The 22281-nt window shown below is 39.0% G+C and overlaps 1 non-coding gene across 1 annotated transcript; it reads right to left on the bottom strand.

Moving 5' to 3' along the window:
- Nucleotides 1-19663: 19663 nt before the first annotated feature.
- On the bottom strand, nucleotides 19664-19795 carry LOC116762977. The gene has a single exon (XR_004352400.1).
- Between the last annotated feature and the right edge of the window lie 2486 nt (nucleotides 19796-22281).

Here is a 22281-nt window from a genome sequence, read left to right as displayed (position 1 = left end):
ACCCATTTCTGCTGGCCACGCCCTGCCTCATGCTACTTATATATGGAGAAACAGCAAGAGCTTGGGTCATAGCATAGAGTTTTAATGTTGCAACATACTGACCATAGGACCTTTCAGGTTCCCATCTGTAAAACGGGGAACATAATATCTACCTCTCAGTAATGCTGGGGAATTGGAAATCATACAGTTAAAGCACATAAAACAGTACCTGGCACATAGTAAGAGCTTGGGAAAAGGCTTATATTTGTTTGTGTATTGATCTTAAGAATAAACTACTACATGTTGAAAGCATGGAGCATACTGTCTTGCATATAGTGCTCCAAAATTATTTTTGTGGACAGGTATGAATATTGTATGTTAGTCATTTTCTGCGTATGGCATACATCCTTTCATGGCATATGACAGAGAACTGTGGATAGTTGGCCTTAAAGAAGAGAAGTTCACAAGGGTCCATCAAGAAAGGTTGCTGCTTCTAGAACTTTTTCATGAAGCAAGGACACAAAAAGTCTCTCAATTAAAAGTTCCTTTCAGTGTGTGTAATATTAGAGAGAAGAAAATGTTTGTCTTGGTGTTCACAAATTGATATGCTTTCATATCTTAAAAATTGGAATCAGACTTTAGAGAAGAGATTCTCAAATTTCACAAATATTGGCACAAGCCTCTTAGATAGCCTCATCCACCAGAGGGCAGACAGCAGAAGCAAGAACTACAATCCTGCATCCTGTGGAACAAAAACCACATTCACAGAAAGATAGACAAGATTAAAAGGCAGAGGGCTATGTACCAGATGAAGGAACAAGATAAAGCCCTAGAAAAACAACTAAATGAAGTGGAAATAGGCAACCTTCCAGAAAAAGAATTCAGAATAATGATAGTGAAGATGATCCAGGACCTTGGAAAAAAAATGGAGGCAAAGATCAAGAAGATGCAAGAAATGTTTAATGAAGACCTAGAAGAATTAAAGGACAAACAGAGATGAACAATACAATAAATGGAATGAAAAATAAGCCAGAAGGAATCAATAGCAGAATAACTGAGGCAGAGGAATGGATAAGTGACCTGGAAGACAGAATGGTGGAATTCACTGCTGTGGAACAGAATAAAGAAAAAAGAATGAAAAGAAATGAAGACAGCCCAAGAGACCTCTGGGACAACATTAAATACAGCAACACTCACATTATAGGGGTCCCGGAAGGAGAAGAGGGAGAGAAAAGACCAGAGGAAATATTTGAAGAGATTATAGTTGAAAACTTCTCTAACATGGGAAAGGAAATTACCACCCAAGTCCAGGAAGTGCAGAGAGTCCGATACAGGATAAACCCAAGGAGGAACGTGATGAGACACATAGTAATTAAATTGACAAAAATTAAAGACAAAGAAAAATTATTGAAAGCAGCAAGGGAAAAATGACAAATAACATACAAGGGAACTCCCATAAGGTTGACAGCTGATTTCTCAGCAGAAACTCTACAGGCCAGAAGGGAGTGGTATGATATACTTAAAGTGATGAAAGGGAAGAACCTACAACCAAGATTACTCTACCCGGCAAGGATCTCATTCAGATTCGAGGGAGAAATCAAAATCTTTACAGACAAGTAAAAGCTAAGAAAATTCAGCACCACCAAACCAGCTCTACAACAAATGCTAAAGGAACTTCTCTAAGTGGGAAACACAAGAGAAGAAAAGGGCCTACAAAAAAACCCCCAAAAGAATAAAGAAAATGGTCATAGGAACATACATATCGATAGTTACCTTAAACGTGAATGTATTACATGCTACAACCAAAAGACACAGGTTTGCTGAATGGATACAAAAACAAGACCCATATATATGCTGTCTACAGGACACCCACTTCAGACCTAGGGACACATACAGACTGAAAGTGAGGGGATGGAAAAAGATATTCCATGCAAATGGAAATCAAAAGAAAGTTGAAGTAGCAATACTCATATCAGATAAAATACACTTTAAAATAGAGAATGTTAGCAGAGACAAAGAAGGACACTACATAATGATCAAGGGATCAATCCAAGAAGAAGATATAACAATTATAAACATATATGCACCCAACATAGGAGCACCTCAATACATAAGGCAACTGCTAACAGCTATAAAAGAGAAAATCGACAGTAACACAATAATAGTGGGGAACTTTAACATCTCACTTACACCAATGGACAGATCATCCAAAATGAAAATAAATAAGGAAACAGAAGCTTTAAATGACACAATAGACCAGATAGATTTAATTGATATTTATAGGACATTTCATCCAAAAACAGCAGATTACACTTCCTTCTCAAGTGCTCATGGAACATTCTCCAGGATAGATCACATCTTGGGTCACAAATCAAGCCTCAGTAAATTTAAGAAAATTGAAATCATATCAAGCAACTTTTCTGACCACAATGCTATGAGATTAGAAATGAATTACAGGGAAAAAGTGTAAAAAACACAAACACATGGAGGCTAAACAATAGGATACTAAATAACCAAGAGATCACTGAAGAAATCAAAGAGGAAATCAAAAAATACCTAGAGGCAAATGACAATGAAAACACGACAATCCAAAACCTATGGGATGCAGCAAAAGCAGCTCTAAGAGGGAAGTTTATAGCTATACAAGCCTAACTCAAGAAATAAGAAAAATCTCAAATAAACCATCTAACCTTACACCTAAAAGAACTAGAGAAAGAAGAACAAACAAAACCCAAAGTTAGCAGAAGGAAAGAAATCATAAAGATCAGAGCAGAAATAAATGAAATAGAAACAAAGAAAACAATAGCAAAGATCAATAAAACTAAAAGCTGCTTCTTTGAGAAGATAAACAAAATTGATAAACCACTAGCCAGATTCATCAAGAAAAAGAGGGAGAGGACTCAAATCAATAAAATTAGAAATGAAAAAGGAGAAGTTACAACAGACACCGCAGAAATACAAAGCATCCTAAGAGACTACTACAAGCAACTCTGTGCCAGTAAAATGGACAACCTGGAAGACATGGACAAATTCTTAGAAAGGTATAACCTTCCAAGACTGAACCAGGAAGAAATACAAATTATGAACAGACCAATCACAAGTAATGAAATTGAAACTGTGATAAAAAATGTTCATAAGGTAGATAGCTAGAGGGAAGCAGCCACATAGCACAGGGATATCAGCTCGGTGCTTTGTGACCACCTGGAGGGGTGGGATAGGGAGGGTGGGAGGGAGAAAGATGCAAGAGGGAAGAGATATGGGAACATATGTATATGTATAACTGATTCACTTTGTTATAAAGCAGAAACTAACACACCATTGTGAAGCAATTATACCCCAATAAAGATGTTAAAAAAAATATTCCAACAAACAAAAGTCCAGGACCAGATGGCTTCACAGGTGAATTCTATCAAACATTTAGAGAAGAGCTAACACCCATCCTTCTCAAACTCTTCCAAAAAATTGCAGAGGAAGGAACACTGCCATACTCATTCTATGAGGCCACCATCACCCTGATACCAAAACCAGACAAAGATACTACAAAAAAAGAAAATTACAGACCAGTATCACTGATGAATATAGATGCAAAAATCCTCAACAAAATACTGGCAAACAGAATCCAACAACGCATTAAAAGTATCATACGCCATGACCAAGTGGGATTTTTTCCAGGCATGCAAGGATTCTTTGATATATGCAAATCAATCAATGTGATACACCATATTAACAAATTGAAGAATAAAAACCTTACGATCATCTCAATAGATGCAGAAAAAGCGTTTGACAAAATTCAACACCATTTGTGATAAAAACTCTCCAGAAAGTGGGCATAGAGGGAACCTACCTCAACATAATAAAGGCCATATATGACAAACCCACAGCAAACATCATTCTTAATGGTGAAAAACTGAAAGCATTTCCTCTAAGATCAGGAAGAAGACAAGGATGTCCACTCTCGCCAATATTATTCAACGTAGTTTTGGAAGTCCTAGCCACAGCAATCAGAGAAGAAAAAGAAATAAGAGGACTACAAATTGGAAAAGAAGAAGTAAAACTATCACTGTTTGCAGATGACATGATACTATGCATAGAAAATCCTAAAGATGCCACCAGGGAACTGCTAGAGCTCATCAATGAATTTGGTAAAGTTGCAGGATACATAATTAATGCACAGAAATCTCTTGCATTCCTATATATTAATGATGAAAAATCTGAAAGAGAAATTAAGGAAACACTCCCACTTACCACTGTAACAAAAAGAATAAAATATCTAGGAATACACCTACCTAGGGAGACAAAAGACCTGTATGCAGAAAACTATAGGACACTGATGAAAGAAATTAAAGATGATACCAACAGATGGAGAGATATACCGTGTTCTTGGATTGGAAGAATCAATATTGTGAAAATGACTATACTACCCAAAGCAATGTACAGATTCAATGCAGTCCGTATCAAATTACCAATGGCATTTTTTTACAGAACTAGAACAAAAGCCTTAAAATTGTATGGAGAAGCAAAAGACCCCAAATAGCCAAAGCAGTCTTGAGGGAGAAAATGGAGCTGGAGGAATCAGACTCCCTGACTTCAGCCTATACTACAAAGCTACAGTCATCAAGACAATATGGTACTGGCACAAAAACAGAAATATAGATCAACGGAACAAGATAGAAAGCCCAGAGATAAACCCACACACCTATGGTCAACTAAGCTATGACAAAGGAGGCAAGGATATACAATGGAGAAAAGACAGTCTCTTCAATAAGTAGTGCTGGGAAAATCGGACAGCTACATGTAAAAGAATGAAATTAGAACACTCCCGGGAGCACCATACACAAAAATAAACTCAAAATGGTTTAGAGACCTAAACGTAAGACTGGACACTATAAAAATCTTGGAGGAAAACATAGGAAGAACACTCTTTGACATAAACCACAGCAAGATCTTTTTTGATCCACTTTCTAGAGTAATGGAAATAAAAACGAAAATAAACAAATGGGACCTAATGAAACTTCAAAGCTTTTGCACAGCAAAGGAAACCATAAACAAGACGAAAAGACAACCCTCAGAATGGGAGAAAATATTTGCAAATGAATCAATGGACAAAGGATTAATCTCCAATATAAACAGCTCATGCAGCTCAATATTAAAAAAACAAAGAACCCAATCCAAATATCGGCAGAAGACCTAAATAGACATTTCTCCAAAGAAGACATACAGATGGCCAAGAAGCACATGAAAAGCTGCTCAACATCACTAATTATTATAGAAATACAAATCAAAACTACAATGAGGTATCACCTCACACCAGTTAGAATGGGTATCATCAGAAAATCTACAAACAACAAAAGCTGGAGAGGGTGTGGAGAAAAGGGAACCCTCTTGCACTGTTGGTGGGAATGTAAATTTATACAGCCACTATGGAGAACAGTATGGAGGTTCCTTAAAAAACTGAAAATAGAATTACCATATGATCCAGTAATCCCACTACTGGGCATATACCCAGAGAAAACCATAATTCAAAAAGACACATGCACCCCAATGTTCATTGCAGCACTATTTACAATAGCCAGGTCATGGAAGCAACCTAAATGCCCACTGACAGATGAATGGATAAAGAAGATGTGGTACATATATACAATGGAATATTACTCAGCCATAAAAAGGGATGAAATTGGGTCATTTGTTGAGACGTGGATGGATCTAGAGACTGTCATACAGAGTGAAGTAAGTCAGAAAGAGAAAAACAAATATCGTATATTAATGCATATATGTGTAACCTAGATAATGGTACAAACGAACCAGTTTGCAGGGCAGAAATTGAGACACAGATATAGGGAACAAATGTATGGCCACCAAGGGGGGAAGTCACGGGGTGTGGTGGTGGTGGTGTGATGAATTGGGTGATTGGGATTGACATGTATACACTGATGTGTATAAAATTGATGACTAATAAGAAGCTGTATAAAAATATAAAATACAAAAATTAAAAATATTTTCACAAAAATTGCATGCAATAGATTCCCTAATGTCTCTTAAGAATATTTTGGAACTTTTTGGTAATGTTTCTAAAGTTGGATGAAAGATAACCTATAGAGGTCCAAGGTATTTTTCTTTTCTCCAGACTTAGGATGGGCTGTTTCCACATATTAAGTAAAACAAGATATGACTGATGCAGTAAGTTTCAAAAAAACAGGTCAAGGTTTTCTGACATTGCTCTGAGAAAGAGGAATTGGACTGTCTTGAAAAAAAACTGAGATGTCAGTCTTCTCTCTTCTACATGGGAAAAATACAGGAAGTTTCTGTTTATTATTTCAAGATCTGAAGACTTACAGACAGTGCAGGAGAAAACTCTGCTTTGGATGCTTCTATGTCCCAGCTCTTTTGGGAGAAACACAGAAGCTGAACTGTTTGTGAACAGGGTGACATGCATTCTCGATTTCACAGTGTCACTTTCATAGCTCAGCACCTACAGGCAGAATATAAAATAGGACCAGGATACCCTAGAACAGCTGTCCTTAAAATATCATTCTAAATGTTCCAAGGAAAAACTCTGTTTGTGATGGAAATAAGACCCCCAGCAAGGCTTACAAGTAGAAGTAACTCAAATGGCACCAAATAAAACTGATCTCACCATGGTCTCTGGTAAGCAGTGAGAACCAAGTGGATACACATGTGGTCATTAGGTTCTTTGGAAACACAAAATGGCAGTCACATCTCTTGCCACATTGCCAATTCCTCCAGGGCAGGAGGTGTGTATTAGTTCGCCTTTGCATCACCTGCAGAAGCTCCAGGACCGCGTTCTTCATGTGGTTGGTACTCAATAACCATCTGTTGATTGGATGAGTGAGACACTGTTGACCACACTAACAAGGGACTGGCTTGATGCCATTTTAGTTAGGGTTGTGAAATATGCCATGTAGATCTGGACAGATCCAGTGTCTCTGCATCTTGTCTCCTTAGGAGCGGGGGTGGGGCGGCAGCTGAACCATTACCCACGTAGCTCTGTACTGTATGAGTTCCTAAAAGGAACGTGAGTACATGTGATTTTTCTTTTTTGGCAGAAAACTGAGTGTATTACATAATACATAAATTGATAAAATATGTACATTGTTTCTATCCTGATGCATCTTGACTATAACTCCCTTGAGAATCACATTTGTGTCTTGCTCTGTTACATCGAGACAGTGTTGTATAAGGGATAAAAAATAGACTCTGACCTGACTGCCTGGATTAGAGTTCCACATCTGCCAATCACTGTGTGACCTGGGAAAGTTACATAACCTCTCAGTGTCTTGATGTTCTCATCGGAAAAATAGGACTAGAGTGTTATTATGAGGGTGAAATAAAGTGAATGCACATTAAACATCTAAAACAGTAGTTGGAATTTGTTAAATTCTCAGTGAAAGGTAGCCATTTGACAGAACCTTGTTCTTACACTTTTCCACAGAATTTAAGAACAAAGAATTAAACTTAACAAGCACCTGCTCTTGGTCTGTTGCTTTACATAACTTGCTTATTATGAGGCAAAGTTTCATATAAAGCAGGTCAGTTCTGCCTCCTATACAGGAGAAGTAATAACTGTAGGACTAAAACACGTGCATTAGTTTCCAAAGCCTGCTGTAACAAATCACCACAAATGTAGTGGCTTAAGACAGAAATTTATTCTCTCATCCATCTGGAATCAGTTTTCCTGGCCAAAATCAAGATGTGAGCAGAGCTGCATCCTTTCTGGGAGTTCTGAAGGAGGACTTATTCCTTTCTTGCCTCTCCCAGCTCCTGGTGGCTGCCAGCACTCGGCTTGGAGCTGCATCAGTTTCAGCTGCCCCTGGTCCCACTGCCTTCTCTTCTGTGTGTAGCTCCCTCTAATAAGGATGCTCGTGATTACATTCAGTGCCCACGCAGACAATCCAGGATAATCTCCCCATCCTAAAATCTTTAGCTTAATCAGATCTGCAAAGACCAGTCTGGGGCCCTATAAGGTAACATTCACAAGTTGTAAAGATTAGAACATGGATAAATTTTTTCTTTTTTTTTGGTGGGGGGAGGTCATTTCTCAGCTTATCACAGCCCTTATAGGGATTTCTCAAACTATGAATTCTAAGATTCTATGACTAGACTCAGTACGCTTATTAAAGCATCCTCAAAATAGGTATTAAATAGCCCAAATAATGGTATATCTCAGCACTGAGAACTGCTAAATTTTTTATCATTATTCTTTCTCATTCTTTTTTTTTTTTTTTTTTTGCGGTACGCGGACCTCTCACTATTGTGGCCTCTCCTGTTGCGGAGCACAGGCTCCGGACGCTCAGGCTCAGCCGCTCCGCAACATGTGGGATCTTCCCAGACTGGGGCACGAACCCGTGTCCCCTGCATCGGCAGGCGGACTCTCAACCACTGCACCACCAGGGAAGCCCTCTCATTCTTTTTTAATCTTTATTTTTAAACTGAGTTTTAAAAAAACCTTCTGATACCATTTAAACATAAATTAGATTAATCTTGGCATTCTATCATTTCATACTCCCTACAATTTTATTTTGTTGACATAACAGTACTATCTTTATATTATAAATGAGAAAACTGACATTTAGAAAAGGTAGTGCCTTACCCAAAATCAAAACCTTGAGCCGACCAATGATAGCAGCCAGTCTTTTGACATCTAAGCAAGTATTCTTTACATTTCATCCTAGTGACAAATTGCCTTCTTAGAAAGAATGTCAGTTCAAAAAAATATTTTAAAGAATCTTTAAAGAAACTTTCAAAAATCTTTTTTAAAAGTCTTTCGAAAATGCTTTAATGATGAAGTGGTCATTGTACTTTAGATAGCATAAATATTGCTCTGTGTGAGGTCAAAATAGAGATTAAAGAGGGATTGTTTTGAGAGTTTCTTTACCTTATAGCTTACTTATTTTTAATTTTTTAAATTAAAAAAATTTTTTTTACATCTTTATTGGAGTATAATTGCTTTATAGTTTAAACCCATAGTTGTTGTTGTTGTTGTTGTTTTTGCAGTACGTGGGCCTCTCACGGTTGTGGCCTCTCCCGTTGCAGAGCACGGGCTCCAGACGCGCAGGCTCAGCGGCCATGGCTCACGGGCCTAGCTGCTCCGCAGCATGTGGGATCTTCCCAGACTGGGGCACGAACCCGTGTCCCCTGCATCAGCAGGCGGACTCTCAACCACTGCACCACCAGGGAAGCCCTAAACCCATAGTTTTAATAAAATATAAATTTGCTATAGCATAAATGCCATGCAGTTATCTGTGTAACTGCTATGACATTATCTCTGTAAAAATCAGACTAATGTTGGTTTTTTGATTTACCCATGTACAATGGAAGCATTAAAACACTGACAAATGTTGCATGGTGAGGCTGGAAGCCTGGAGTGAAATACTGGCAATTACAGAAGGATGGATGGCAAGAAATACTGACAGGAGACAGGGCACTGTTGGCAGCCTGGCTGAGAAGAGGGTCAGGTCATCATTATCATAGTCAAGTTTTTGTTTCCTTTGTTTAACCTGTTCTCCCACTGTCTTGAAATATTTGCAAATCTGAGAACAAGCACAGCCATAATTGAAATAGGTTATTCCTAAATTCTTCCTAGTCACAAGAACATGCTCTAACCATGAAAATTTCCTGTGGATTACACCTTAGTAAGTCCTCCACCCAAAAGACAGAGGGGACAGGGGATGAAGTAATGACAGTCCTTATTCGTGGATTTTAAAACTTGTAATATGGATTGAAGGTGTGGAGAAATCTAGTGGAATTGCAGTAAAAGTAAAAATAAACACACTGTGAGGTTCAGCCTGTTTACCAGTATGTCAGGGAAGTGGAATTTTCTCGGGCTCCTTTGAAGAAATAACATCAGACTGGCAAAGAACAATAAAACGAGGCAAAACAGGAAAAAATTGTCCCACACATTCCCTGGATATCCCTACATCATGCATTGACTGGTAAGTGACTTTCTATTTTAAAATCAATCTAAAGGACAAAGAGGGAACTAAAATACCATCCAAGCTCTCTGATCAGAAGGGGTTCTATAAATGCGACAAATAAACATTCATTAGGTACAATACCATAATTTTTAATGTGCTTTAAAAAAATTTTTTTAAATAGATCTTTATTGGAGTATAATTGCTTCAAAATACTGTGTTAGTTTCTGTTGCACAACAAAGAGAATCAGCCATATGCATACACATGTCCCCATATCCCCTCCCTCTTGAGCTTCCCTCCCATCCTCCCTATCCCACCCCTCTCTTGGTTATCACAAAGCACCAAGCCATCTCCCTGTGCTATGCTGCTGCTTCCCACCAGCCAGCTATTTTACATTCGGTACTGTATATATGTCGATGTTACTCTCACTTCGCCACAGCTTCGCCCTCCAACCCCATGTCCTCAAGTCCATTTTCTATGTCTATCACTTTATTACTGCCCTGCAACTAGGTTCATCAGTACCATTTTTTTTGATTCCATATATATGCATTAGCATACGGTATTTGATTTTTTCTTTCTGACTTACTTCACTCTGTATGACAGACTCTAGGTCCATCCACCTCACTACATATAACTCAATTTCATTTCTTTTTATGGCTAAGTAATATTCCATTGTATAAATGTGCCACATCTTCTTTATCCATTCATCAGTTGAGGGACATTTAGGTTGGTTCCATGTTCTGGCTATTGTAAATAGTGCTGCAATGAACATTGTGGTACATGTCTCTTTTTGAATTATGGTTTTCTCACGGTATATGCCCAGTAGTGGGATTGCTAGGTCATATGGTAGTTCTATTTTTAGTTTTTTAAGGAACCTCTATACTGTTTTCCATAGTGGTTGTATCAATTTACATTCCCACCAACAGTGCAGGAGGGTTCCCTTTTCACCACATCCTTTCCAGCATTTATTGTTTCCAGATTTTTTGATAATGGCCATTCTGACTGGCTTGAGGTGATAACTCATTGTACTTTTGATTTGCATTTCTCTAATAATCAGTGATGTTGAGCATCTTTTCATGTGCCTCTAGGCCACATGTATGTCTTCCTTGGTGAAATGTCTATTTAGGTCTTCTGCCCATTTTCTAATTGGATTGTTTGTTTTTTTGATATTGAACTCCATGAACTGTTTGTATATTTTGGAGATTAATCCTTTGTCTGTTGTGTCATTGGCAAATATTTTCTCCCATTCTGAGGGTTGTCTTTTTGTCTTGTTTATGGTTTCCTTTGCTGTGCAAAGGCTTTTAAGTTTAATTAAGTCCCATTTGTTTATTTTTGTTTTTATTTCTGCTACTCCAGGAGATGGGTCAAAAAAGATCTTGCTGTGGTTTATGTCAAAGAGTGTTTTTCCTATGTTTTCCTCTAAGAGTTTTATAGTGTCTGGTCTTACATTTAAATCTTTAATCCATTTGGAGTTTATTTTTGTGTGTGGTGTTAGGTAGTGTTCTAATTTCATTCTTTTATGTGTACCTGTTCAGTTTTCCCAGCACCACTTATTGAAGAGGCTCTCTTTCCTCCATTGTATGTCTTTGCCTCCTTTGTCATAAATTAGGTGCCCGTATGTGTGTAGGTTTATCTCTGGGCTTTCTATCCTGTTCCTTTGATCTATATTTCTATTTTTGTGCCAGTACCACACTGTCTTGATTACTGTAGCTTTGTGGTATAGTATGAAGTCAGGGAGCCTGATTCCTCCAACTCCTTTCTTCTTTCTCAAGATTGCTCTGGCTATTTGGAGTCTTTTGTGTTTCCATACAAACTGTAAAATTTTTTGTTCTAATTCTGTAAAGAATGTCATTGGTAGTTTGATAGGGATTGCATTGAATCTATAGATTGCTTTGGGTAGTATAGTCATTTTCACAATATTGATTCTTCCAATCCAAAAATATGGTATATTTTTCCATCTGTTTATGTCATCTTTGATTTCTTTCATCAGTGTTTTATAGTTTTGAGTACAAGTCTTTCACCTCCCTAGGTAGGTGTATTCCTAGGTATTTTATTCTTTTTGTTGCAGTGGTAAATGGGAGTGTTTCATTAATTTTTCTTTCTGATTTTTCATTGTTGGTGTATAGGAATGCGAGGGATTTCTGTGCATTAATTTTGTATCCTGCAACCTTACCAAATTAAATCATTAGTTCTAGTAGCTTTCTGTTGGCATCTTTAGGATTTTCTATATATAGTATCATGTCATCTGCAAACAGTGATAGTTTTACTTCTTCTTTTCCAATTTGTATTCCTTTTATTTCTTTTTATTCTCTGATTGCTGTGGCTAGGACTTCCAAAACCATGTTGAATAAGAGTGGTGAGAATGGACATCCTTGTCTTGTTCCTGAGCCTAGTGGAAATGCTTTCAATTTTTCACCATTGAGAATGATGTTTGCTGTGGGTTTGTCATCTATGACCTTTATTATGTTGAGGTAGATTCCCTCTATGCCCATTTTCTGGAGAGTTTTTAACATAAATTGATGTTGAATTTTGTCAAAAGCTTTTTCTGCATCTATTGAGATGATCATATGGTTTTTATTCCTTAATTTGTTTATGTGGTGTATCACATTGATTGATTTGCGTATATTGAAGAATCCTTGCATGCCTGGGATAAATCCCATTTGATCATGATATATGATCCTTTTAACACGTTGTTGGATTCTTTTTGCTAGTATTTGTTCAGGATTTTTGCATCTATGTCCATCAGTGATATTGGTCTGTAATTTTCTTTTTTTGTGACATGTTTGTCTCGTTTTGTTATCAGGGTGATGGTGACTTCATAGAATGAATTTGGGAGTGTTCTTCCCTCTGCAAATTTTGGAAGAGTTTGAGAAGGATTGATGTTAGCTATTCTCTAATTGTTTGATAGAATTCTAGTGTGAAGCCATCTGGTCCTGGACTTTTGTTTGTTGGAAGATTTTAAATTATGGTTTTAATTTCGTTACTTGTGATAGGTCTGTTTATATTTTCTAATTCTTCCTGGTTCCATCTTGGAAAATTGTACCTTTCCAAGAATTTGTCCATTTCTTCATGGTTGTCCATTTTATTGGCATATAGTTGTTTGCAGTAGTCTCTTATAATCCTTTGTATTTCTGTGGTGTCAGTTGTGATTTCTCCTTTTTTGTTTCTAATTTTATTGATTTGTGTCCTCTCCCTTTTTTTCTTGATGATCTGGCTAAGATTTATCAATTTTGTTTATCTTCTCAAAGAACCAGCTTTTAGTTTTATTGATCCTTGCTATTGTTTTCATCATTTCTATTTCATTTATTTCTGCTCTGATCTTTATGAATCTTTCCTTCTACTGACTTTGGGTTTTCTTTGTTCTTTTTTCTCTAGTTGTTTTAAATGTAGCATTAGATTGTTCATTTGACATTTTTCTTGTTTCTTGAGGTGAGATTGAATTGCTATACACTTCCCTCTTAGAACTGCTTTTGCTGCATCCCATAGATTTTGGGTCGTTGTGTTTTCATTGTCATGTGTTGCTATGTATTTTTCTTTTTAACATCTTTGTTGGAGTATAATTGCTTTACAATGGTGTGTTAGTTTCTGCTTTATAACAAAGTGAATCAGGTATACATATACATATATCCCCATTTCTCCTCCCTTTTGTGTCTCCCTCCCACCCTCCCTATCCCATCCCTCTAGTTGGACACAAAGCACTGAGCTGATCTCCCTGTGCTATGTGGCTGCTTCCCAATAGCTATCTATTTTACATTTGGTAGTGTATATATGTCCTTGCCTCTTAGTCCCAGCTTATACTTCTCCCTCCCTGTGTCCTGAAGTCCATTCTCTACATCTGTGCTTCTATTCCTGTCCTGCCCCTAGGTGCTTCAGAACCTTTTTTTTTAGATTCCATATATATGTGTTAGCATACAATATTTGTTTTTCTCTTTCTGACTTACTTCACTCTGTATGACAGACTCTAGGTCCATCCACCTCACTACAAATAACTCAATTTCGTTTCTTTTTATGACTGAGTAATATTCCATTGTATATATGTGCCACATCTTCTTTATCCATTCATCTATCAATGGACACTTCAGTTGCTTCCATGTCCTGGCTATTATAAATAGAGCTGCAATGAACATTGTGGTACATGACTCTTTCAATTATTGTTTTGTCAGGGTATATGCCCAGTAGTGGGATTGCTGGGTCGTATGGTAGTTCTATTTTTAGTTTTTTAAGGAACCTCCATACTGTTCTCCATAGTGGCTGTATCAATTTACATTCCCACCAACAGTGCAAGAGGATTCCCTTTTCTCCACACCCTGTCCAGCATTTATTATTTGTAGAATTTTTGATGATGGCCATTCTGACTGGTGTGAGTGATACCTAATTGTAGTTTCGATTTGCATTCCTCTAATGATTAGTGATGTTGAGCATCCTTTCATGTGTTTGTTGGCAATCTGTATATCTTCTTTGGGGAAATGTCTATTTAGTCTTTGGCCCATTTTTGCATTGGGTTGTTTGTGTTTTTGATATTGAGCTGCATGAGCCACTTGTAAATTTCTTTTTATTTCTTCTTTGATATCTTCAGTGATCTCTTGGTTATTTACTAGTGCACTGTTTAGCCTCCATGTGTTTGTGTTTTTTACGTTTTTTTTCCTGTATCTGATTTCCAATCTCATAATGTTGTGGTCAGAAAAGATGCTTGATATGATTTAATTTTCTTACACTTTCCGAGGCTTGATTTGTGACCCAAGATATGATCTATCCCAGAAAATGTTCTGTGTGTACTTGAGAAGAAAGTTTATTCTGCCACTTTTGGGTGGAATGTTGTATAAATATCAATTAGATCTATCTGGACTATTGTGTCATTTAAATCTTGTGTTTCCTTATTTATTTTCTGTTTGGATGATCTGTCCATTAGTGTAAGTGGGGTGCTAAAGTCCCCTACTATTGTGTTACTTTTGATTTCTCCTTTCATGGTTAGCGTTTGCCTCATATATTGAGGTGCTCCTATGTTGGGTGCATAAACATTAATAATTGTTATATCTTCTTCTTGGATTGATTCTTTGATAATTATGTAGTGTCCTTCCTTGTCTCAGTCTTTATTTTAAAGTCTATTTTATCTGATACGAGTATTGCTACTCCAACTTTCTTTTAATTTCCATTTTCATGGAATATCTTTTTTCCATCCCTTCACTTTCAGTCTGTATGTGTCCCTAGGTCTGAAGTGGTCTCTTATAGACAGCATATATATGGGTCTTGTTTTTGTATCCATTCAGCCAGTCTGTGTCTTTTGGTTGGGGCTTTTAATCCATTTATATTCAAGGTTATTATTGAGATGTGTGTTCCTATTACAATTTTCTTAATTGTTTTAGGTTTGTTTTTGTGTGTCTTTTTCTTCTCTTGTGTTTCTGCTTAGTGAAGTTTCTTTAGCATTTGTTGTAAAGCTGGGTGGCGGTGCTGAATTCTCTTAGCTTTTGCTTGTCTGAAAAACTTTCGACTTCTCCATTGAATCTGAATGAGATCCTTACTGGGTAAAGTAATCTTGATGTACGTTTTTCTCTTTCATCACTTTAAGTCTATTCTGCCACTCCCTTCTGGCCCACAGAGTTTCTGATGAAAAATCAGCTGACAACCTTATGGGGATTCCTTTGTACATTATTTTTTGTTTTTCCCTTGCTGCTTTTTATATTTTTTCTTTGAATTCAATTTTTGTTAGTATGATTAATTTGTGTCTTGGTGTGTTTTTCCTAGGATTTATCCTGTATGGGACTCTGTGTGCTTCCTGGACTTGGGTGACTATTTCCTTTCCCATGTTAGGGAAGTTTTTGACTATAATCTCTTCAAATATTTTCTCAGACCCTTTCCTTTTCTCTTCTTATTCTGCGACCCTTATAATTTGAATGTTGGTGCATTTAGTGTTGTTCCAGAGGTCTCTGAGATTGTCTTCAATTCTTTTCATTCTTTTTTCTTTATTCTGCTCCTTGGTAGTTATTTCCACCATTTTGTCTTCCAGCTCACTTATTCATTCCTCTGACTCAATTATTCTGTTATTGATTCCTTCTAGTGTATTTTTCATTTCAGTTATTGTGTTTTTCATCTCTGTTTGTTTGTTCTTTAGTTCTTCTAGATCTTTGTTAAACATTTCTTGTGTTTTCTCAGTCTGTGCCTCCATTCTATTTCCGAGATTCTGGATCATCTTTACTATCATTACTCTGAATTCTTTTTCAGGTAGATTGCCTATTTCCTCTTCATTTATTTGGTCTTGTAGGTTTTTACCTTGCTCCTTCATATGTGACATATTATTTTGGTGTCTCAATTTTTTCTTCCTTTTTTTTTTTTTTTTTTTTTTTAATGAGTGGGATGTGTTCCTGTCTTACTGGTTGTTTGCCCTGAGGCTTCCAAAACTGGGGTTTGTAGGCTATTCAGTAGAGCTGGGTCTTGATGCTGAGATGAGGAACTCTGTGAAACCTCACTCTGATGAATATTCCCTGGGGTCTCAGGTTCTCTGTTAGTCCAGTGGTTCAGACTCGGAGCTTCCTCCACAGGAGCTTTGGCCTGACCTCAGGCTCATGAACCAAGATCCCGCAAGCTGCCTGGGGAGGCAAAAAAACAAGAAACAAAAAACAATAACAAAGTAAAAAAGAAAATTAAACTAGGAAAGTAATTGATATTTTAGGAAGAATATACAAATAAAAATATAGATGAATCAACAATTGGAAGCTACATCAGTACCACAATAGTAAAAAAGAGGAGGAGGGAAAAGAAAAAAAAAGGGAGGGGAAGGCCTTGGCTGTGGAGTGTGGGGCCTAAGCAAGGGCAAAGTTTGGGGGGTGGGCGGGGCCAACGCTCAGGACCCACAGGGCTGGAAAATGCTTTGAGGGCTGTGGGGGCTGGGGTTTAGGCTCAAGGAACAGAAGGGGTCCCGGTGTGTTCCCCACCCCTGGTCTCAGAGGGCAGGGGACCTCATCTGGGAGCCCAGCAGGCTTTCTGGGCTCTAGTGGGAGGGGCAAATGCTCTCCTCTCCTCTCCTGCTACTCCAGTCTGAGAGGGCCCCTCACACCTGCCTCTCCTGATCTCCTCTGCCACCCTCCTATGCCCCCAGACCCATGCAGCTTGGATGGGGCTTTGAAACGGGGGTACCAGTCTGGGAGCTCAGCAGTCTCCCCGGCCTGAGTGGGCCAGGCGATCACCCTCTGCTTCTCTCCCATTCTTCCTGAAGAGTCCCTCCAGCCTGCCTCTCTTTATCTCCCTGGCTTCAAGGGCACCGATCCTCTCTGGCTTCCAGTTCTCCTCCCACCTCAGTCCCCCTATGTCCTACCGGTTCACTTTGGGGTTCCTCCTGTCTCCTTGGGCATCAGAGTCCCTCATCAGCAGCTGGAAGGTACCCTAGTTGTGGGGAGATGCTAACTCCGTGTTTCCCACACCACCATCTTGACTCCACTTCCTCCTAATGTGCTTTTTAAGATAAGGAAAGCTCTGTCGATTAAGCATTTCTTCACAGAAATATCATAAATATATTAGGTGTCAGCAAGTGTGGTTCCTAAAATGGTCAAGCAAAGTACATTATTCAGGGCTTCCCTGGTGGTGCAGTGGTTGAGAGTCCACCTGCCGATGCAGGGGACATGGGTTCGTGCCCTGGTCTGGGAGGATCCCACATGCCGTGGAGCAGCTAGGCCCGTGAGCCACGGTCACTGAGCCTGTGTGTCCGGAGCCTGTGATCCGCAACGGGAGAGGCCACAACAGTGAGAGGCCCGTATACCACAAAAAAAAAAAAAAAAAAAGTACATTATTCAGAAAAACAAGGCAGATGTTATTTGTATAGATGCTGTAGTTTTTGTTAAAATTACACACACATACATCTACACAAAATCCACTACCACTTCACCTCTAACTTTATTATTGTGTCTATCTATCTATCTAATGTTTATTTTAAATAACCTCTGTGGCAAGGTTAGTATCTGAGGATAGTGACCCAGAGCCTCAGACTATCAACCTACAATGGAAAATCTGGTTTCACAAAATGGATTGGAATTAAAGGGAAGTTTTCTGGGGTAAATCTCAGTGAGATTGTTGGTCTAGAATAGTGAGTCAATTCAGCTTTGGCTGCATAATAACTACCCCAGATCTCAATAGCTCAAAATAACATGGTTTAATCTTGATATTGGCTACACATTAGGAGGTCCATGTATCTCTCATCTCCTAAATGCACTATATTCTTTTCAGGGTGATGATGGAAACCAGAAAGAACAACCCCAAACAGGTGAGCACCCTTGAGATCTCTAATTGTGTTAAATGTGCTAACATCAACTCTGCTAACAATGAAAATTGACCAAGGTGAGTCACATGACCAAGCTGAACACTAATGAAACTGAAAATCCCCCACACCTCCCTAGAAGTAGGGGAAGAGACTGAATATTTCTGAACAATAATCCAAATTATGGCAAATACAAAATCTCACTTTTGCCTTGGGCATAAATGTCCTGGAGATGGACAGTGCTGCCCTAGGAACACCTGGCACTGCTCCCCACATGGCCTGGGTTCCTGGGGAAGCCAAGTGTGCAACACAGAGCAGCTGCCACTTCCCAGCCTCTGTGTAGCCTCTGTCTCACCTGTCTGCTATGACTGGGGAAGGGAACCTCGAGCTAGGTCCTGTGCAGTGTAAAGGGAGGCAGCATCCTGTGGTGGAAGGGCTTGGGCCAGGCTATCAGAGAGCCACAGGCTGAATCTCAGTTTGGTACTTACCACCACGATGATCATGGAAAAGATGATTTCTTGTAGTCTCTTTTCTAAATGCAAGCTGAGAGTGATATCCTTGTGAGAACAAAACTACCATATAAGTGATGTGTCTGGCATGGTGCCAGGCCCAGAGTAGGTGCTCAATGGACCTGAGTTCTTCTCCCCGCTGAGGGAGGAGGCTTCAGAAGGAATGGGTAGAATAAGTGATGTCAACTTCTGCTGAGACAATCATTCATCTCAATATTATTACCTTGCCTGGTGCTTAACTCTGGTACTATTGCTTTACTTCCCCCCCCCCCCCCCCCGCCACAGAAAGTGTTTTATTGCTTTTAGAACAAAATAAGATGCTCTCAGAACTTTTTTCAGTGAAGAAAATACTTTTAGAACTTCAAAGCTGTTTAGACCTTTTCTAAAACACTATTTCTGTCAGCTGATAAAGTAGGCACTTCAATATAGCAAACTCTCCAGAAGCAAGTGCCTGGGCTGGATGGCACAGCTCACAACTGTGTGGTCCCTGAGCTGTCCTTCTGGATGCGGCCACCTGCTCAGAAGTGGGGCTTGAGCTTGCGACTGGTGTACTGAGTGTCAGGTTGGACCTCTTTGCCCTGCCACAAGCAGCACTCATTCTTCTCCAGCACCGACTCTCGGCTCTTCCTCACCACCCCCACCTTGTCATCCTGTACAGGACCCTGTGCAGGAGACACGGCTGTAAGCAGGTGGACCGAGTGGCCTGGATGGCACCCAGGTTAATCCGGGCAGGGAAAAGTGGGAGCTTCCCCCGAGTCAGGTGGCCTCAGATGTCCCTTCCACAACAGAAGTCCCCATTCTGGACACCCTCTTCCTGGTGACATCTGTGGGGCAGGCAGGCACCAAGCTACTTTTGGGGTGACCCAGGCCAGGATTGGCTCACAAGAGTCTATCCAAGGAAAGCCATAGACCCTGTGCCCACTGCTGCCACTTAAGGCCCTAGTCTGGCTGTGGGGTCAGTATGCTTGGTACAGACCAAGTTGGGGCTCCCAGCAACTACAAATGTCTGAGGTAGGAAAACAAGGCTGCCCAGCTCGTGGCAACCCTGACAACGATCCTCAAGGGGTGATCATGGCCTCTAGTCCTGGCTGAGGAGAAAAGGGACCTCCCACAGCTCTATGGGAGAGAGGCACTTATTGCTTTACTTTTAATGTGCGTTTGTCTCTGCAATTACATTAAACAATTTTTGGAGGAAAGGGTCTTATTGAAGGCTCCGGGTCTCACACAGTACTAGCAGCGTCACCCTTGTGAGAAAGTCGGGAGAGGAGAAATGAGATCTCTGTGTCAGTCCTGGCCCTGCCACCTTGAGCTGACACTTCCTTTCTCTGGCTGTCTTTTCCTCATCTCTAAAATGGAGATGGGACTCCAGCCCCTAGAACTGTGCCTGAACCATAGTAGAGGTTCAATGAAAATGCCTTGGGTGAATGAATAATCCCTATTCCCTCCAATAAGTTCTAAAATTCTATAATAAAGTTGGCTTAAGGCAGAGAAATAAGTGGTTGAATTTTTAAAAATAAAATGAATTAAACATTATTTCCAACAATACATCATCAGATTTCATATCCCTCCTTCCCAGAAAAATAGTAATTTGAAACAAATGAAATCCTATTTGCCACAAATGAAATCCTATTTGCCATGTGAAAAGATTCCTCTCGAAGTCAGTTGTGATTTCTATTTAGCCATGAAAAATAAATCTATTCTGGCAGACATCTTTCTAAATTCATGATGTTGACAAATCCTCCAGCTATACTATGCAACTTGGTACATTTAGTTTGCCTGATGACTTACAGCTTTTATATAACTCAGCAGACCTGCTGGATATTGAATAACTATCATGGGTTCCCCACTGACTTTCAACAATGAAAATTTCTGCATCAACCAAAAACATACCACTGAAACACAGGAATATTCTTTGTTGGTTCCCCCCCACAACCCCCAAATTGTCTGTAAACCTAATTTTGCAGTAAAAACTTGAATATACCCACTGAAGCATCTATTAAAGTAGTAGGAGGGATGGTTGAAACCAGACCATTGTTGTGCTTTCTTATGGAATTCCTGGAGGAAGATTTATGGAGCTTTAGTCAGTGCTGCTGTTTTTATCATTCCTGGCACCACCTTATGCTGGGAAACATTTTTTTCACTCCTATAAGAAACCATGAAGAATTTTGTAGAGATGAGGAAGGATGCAGTCTCTACTGTCTCTCCCTCTAGGCTTGCTGTCTAGAGAAAACAGTTTAGCAATTTCTTTCAGACCCATAGGACTTCTCTAGTTGTCTAAAACTGGACCTGGAACCAGAGGTGTCTGTGTTTAAATCCTGACTCTGCTGAAACAGTGCAGCTCACATGGAACTCGAACACAGTTTAAACCCATATTGGGACTTCAACCCACAGGCTGGGACTCGAACCCAGCCTAAACACACTGTCCTTTTTTTTTAATTGGGGTATAGTTGTTTTACAATCTTGTGTTAGTTTCTACTGCACAGTGATGTGGAGTTCCCTGTGCTATACAGCAGGTTTTCACTAGTTATCTGTTTTATACATATTAGTGTATATACGTCAATCCTAATCTTCCAATTCATCCCACCCCTCCTTTTCCCCCTTGGTGTCCATATGTTCTCTACATCTGTGTCTCTATTTCTGCCTTGCAAATAGGTTCATCTGTACCATTTTTCTAGATTCCACATATGTGCATTAACATATGATATTTGTTTTCCTCTTTCTGACTTACTTTACTCTGTATGACAGTCTCTAGGTCTAGCCATGTCTCTATAAAAGACCCCATTTTGTTCCTTTCTATGGCTGAGTAATATTCCATTGTGTATATGTACCACATCTTCTTTATCCATTCATCTGTTGATGGGCATTTAGGTTGCTTCCATGACCTGGCTATTGTAAATAGTGTTGCAATGAACATTGGGGTGCATGCGTCTTTTTGAGTTATGGTTTTCTCTGGGTATATGCCCAGCAGTGGGATTGCTGAGTCATATGATAATTCTATATTTAGTTTTTTAAGAAAACTCCATACTGTTCTCCATAGTGGCTGTATCAGTTTACATTCCCACCAACAGTGCAAAAGAGTTCCCTTTTCTCTACATCCTCTCTAGCATTTATTGTTTGTAGATCTTTTGATGATGAGCATTCTGACTGGTGTGAGGTGATACCTCATTGTAGTTTTTATTTGCATTTCTCTAATAACTAGTGGTGTTGAGCATCTTTTCATGTGCCTCTTGGCCATCCATATGTCTTCTTTGGAGAAATGTCTATTTAGGTCTTCTGCCCATTTTTTGATTGGGTTGTTTGTTTTTTTGATATTGAGCTGTATGAGCTGTTTGTATATTTTGGAGATTAATCCTTTGTTGATTCATTTGCAAATATGTTCTCCCATTCTGAGGGTTGTCTTTTCATCTTGTTTATGGTTTCCTTTGCTGTGCAAAAGCTTTGAAGTTTCATTAGGTCCCATTTGTTTATTTTTGTTTTTATTTCCATTACTCTAGAAAGTAGATCAAAAAAGATCTTGCTGTGGTTTATGTCAAAGAGTGTTCTTCCTATGTTTTCCTCTAAGAGTTTTATAGTGTCCAGTCTTAAATTTAGGTCTCTAATCCATTTTGAGTTTATTTT

Source organism: Phocoena sinus, chromosome 11 (assembly GCF_008692025.1).
Source record: "Phocoena sinus isolate mPhoSin1 chromosome 11, mPhoSin1.pri, whole genome shotgun sequence".
NCBI classification, from domain to species: domain Eukaryota; kingdom Metazoa; phylum Chordata; class Mammalia; order Artiodactyla; family Phocoenidae; genus Phocoena; species Phocoena sinus.
Note: the sequence above shows the minus strand (reverse complement) of the source record. Positions and strands in the feature narration are given on the sequence as shown.